Source organism: Miniopterus natalensis, chromosome 15, assembly GCF_054644295.1.
Source record: "Miniopterus natalensis isolate mMinNat1 chromosome 15, mMinNat1.hap1, whole genome shotgun sequence".
Lineage (NCBI taxonomy): Eukaryota > Metazoa > Chordata > Mammalia > Chiroptera > Miniopteridae > Miniopterus > Miniopterus natalensis.
In genome coordinates this window covers 20,032,795-20,036,138 of record NC_142095.1, presented here as the reverse complement: position 1 = coordinate 20,036,138, position 3,344 = coordinate 20,032,795, and positions in this window count along the sequence as shown.

Here is a 3,344-nt window from a genome sequence, read left to right as displayed (position 1 = left end):
ACACCCTGTAAGGAAAGCCCACGGGAGGTCTCTCTAGAAGCCACAGCTCCCTGCCCGCTCTCAAGGATACCCCAAAGTTCTGCCACGGCTCAGGGCCCTGCTCCCTCATTCACCCCAAGTCCAGGGGCTGCTGGGCCCCTTCTCTTCTCAGTTCCCCCTCCAGCTCTGGTGGCCCCAGGATCCCCATCCCAACCCCACGAGGAGCCTTCGTCGGGGGACTCCCTCCTCACCTCTCAGGCTCCTTGTCTTTATTTTTGTTAATTCTTATCCAAGGATTTTTTTTTTTTTTTTTTTTTCTCCCATTAGAGACAGTGGAAGGGTGAGAGGGGGGAGAGAGAGAGAAACATCGATGTGAGATGTTGTCTCCAGAACCTGCAACCCAGGTACATGCCTTTGATGGGGAATTGAACCCATGACCCTTCGGTCTCCAAGCCGATGCTCTAACTACTGAGCAACGCAGCCAGGCGGGGCTCCTTGCCCTTAAAATGGGTATCACAGCAGCTGGGACTCAATGGAGCCATGTCCACAAAGGCAGCATTCTGGGAAAAGCGCTTAACCAAATCCCCCTCAGGAGGAGGCTTGTCCTTCCCAACATGTCCCTCCTCCCAACCTGGGCGTTACTTGCTTCAGAAACCATCCTCCTGGGCCCCCTGGGGCACCTTCCACCCCGGACATCTGACCAGGCCTCGCTTCTTTGGCTGGAGTAGGAGGGCACCCTCATCTATTGTGGGTTAAAACCACTTTACTGCTTTGAGTGACAGCTATGGCTTTAAGCAACTCTCTTAACTGAAAAAGTCCTTAAGACATGACACTGAACTGCATACACTCTACAGAGTTGGATAATATTATGGGCACCTCTCTAAGGAATCCTTTGATTTTTTAAACTGTAGGTATTGACCCAATAGTTGGTCATGAGATTAATTTAGTGGTCAGGCCAATTGCCAATAAAATAAAATAAGGTAGCAGGTATTAGAACCAGAAGGCATTCCACGTAGTATGAGCAAGTTTGTTTCATGAACCTTCTATTTCAGCATGTGTGTGTGTGTGTGTGTGTGTGTGTGTGTGTGTCCAGGTGTGGCTCAGGTAGCCGACTCCTTCCTATTGCATAACTGTATCCCTAGGGAGGGGCTGCCTTGCCAGGAATGACCATCCCCAGCCCCTCGACTCTAGTTGGGCTCCTGGGTGACTGGCTCTCGCCAATGGAACGTGGTTGAAATGATATTTTACTTCTGGGTTGAGGTGGCTGGGTCCCTGAATCATCACATGGAGGAGAGCCACCCACAAACCAGAAGACTTCAGAGTGCAGTTATGTGAGAAGTGAACTTTTCTTTTGTTAAGCCATTGATGTCTTGGGACCTGTGAATTATAGCACCTACCATCATCCTGTGTAGTACGTTGTGAAATGTATTTACTAATGTGGGTATGGTCAAAAGGTTTGAAAAAAGCACCTCATTTAATCTAACCACCTTATTTTTCAGATGGAGAAACCAAGGGTGTCAGAGAGGATGAGGGCTCCCCAGAGTCTCCTGAATGAGCTGAGGCCACAACCTGCCTAAGGAGGGTAAACACTACGAGGCCTAGGTCAGCTTTGTGCACTGAAATGGGGCAGAGATGACCACCGGGCCGCAGACTGGTGGTACAGTGCTCCTCCAGTCTCCGCACACACGTCATAGATAGATGTGACCTCTGTGCTCTGCTACAGGGACCTCCACCCACAGCTGGGGACAGGAAGGGTGACCTCCTCCTGGCCCTGCCAAACTAGCTCTCACCTGGGCCTGCTCAGGCTCTGTGGTTAACATCTCTGCAGCATACGGGCAGGCTTTCTCTGAAAGTTGGAGTTTCTCTGAATTCTCTGAGCATGGGATTCTGAGAACCCAGCAGCAGCCTTGCCCCCGCCCTCAGAGCCTTGGTGAGTCACACGCACACAGCAACACACGCCCAGGGACGGGCCTCCGTATTTGGCTACCGGTGAGTTTGGGCCCTGGTGCTGATGCCTCCGAGTCTTCCAGCCGAGGCCTCAGACATCGGGGGCCCGTGATAAACCATCCCAACCATGTTGTCTGTATTCCAGACCCACACAACCCAGAAGCATAGTAAATGGTTGTTTTATGCCACCAAGTTCTGGGAGAGCAATGAGGGTGTTGGGACAGAGGACGCAGCATGGGCGATGCTTCAAGCCAAGAAAGGGACTAGCAGGAGGACCAGTGGGGTGGGGCACAACCTTGTGGGGTCAGGGTGAGTGGACCAGGGAGCTGCTCTTCCCGGGGGGCCTTTGGTCAGGTCTGCTTCCTGATGAGGAGGTGAGATGGACAGTCAGAGGATCGAGGCCACTGGCCAGGCCCAAATGGGGTGAGGCCTCCGCTGCGGTGGAAAATGGGGAAGATGGTCTGACCAAGCTGTGGGATGAATGAGGACAGGAGGCTGTGTGGGGACCAGTGGTGTCTGGACCAGTGGATGCAGGACCAGGGCCATTAGCCCAGGGGGCAGGAGAAGGGGATTCCCGTGCTGGAGCTGGAAGGGCTGTGAACAAGCTCTCCTCTCCATGGCTTGGCCTTTGCTGGCTGTCCTTCTCCTGGAGGAGCCCATGGGAGGTGACATCCACTGCAGCCCTTTCACCCCTCCAGTTATGCCTCGTGACATATCCTGTCATCCCCGAGTCTGAGACTTGGGAGGGTTCCCGCTGCCCGCTGCTCCCTCAGCTACAGCCAGGACGAGGGCAGGCCCTGGGCAGCCTGCTGGGGTCCCCCAGCTGGGCAGCTACAGCCAGGAACCCTGGGCAGCCTGCTGGGGTCCCCCAGCTGGGCAGCTACAGCCAGGAACCCTGGGCAGCCTGCTGGGGTCCCCCAGCTGGGCAGCTACAGCCAGGAACCCTGGGCAGCCTTCTGGGTCCCCCAGCTGGGCATGCATTCTGGCTAGAACTGAATGAGGGGCCCCCCGTTACAGCACGTGCCTGTGGGAAAACACAACTTGCTGGGCTGCACTGATCCCAGCATTTACACGGCGGGAAGTGCCGCGCCCCTCACCCACGCTGGGAAGCCTGGCCGACTCCCCCTGGGTCCTGCTCACCAGTCTCACCTCCGAGCTTCTGGAGCCTCCCAGGCTAGAGGAGGGCTTCCTCTGGGCTCCCTTAGAGTTTAAACTTTTACCAGTGTTCCTTCTACCCTTCCCTGGCAAATCGAGGGGCATTTGTGTGTCCCCAGCACCGTGTCGCCTCACACCTCGAGGGAGTTCTGTTGAATCTGCTGAAGGAACAAGTGAACCAACGTTGAGTGAATTCTCTGGGTCGACATGTCGTCCGTGTTCCCAGGGCCGTTCACCGTGCGTGAAAACCATCCCTTCCTCAC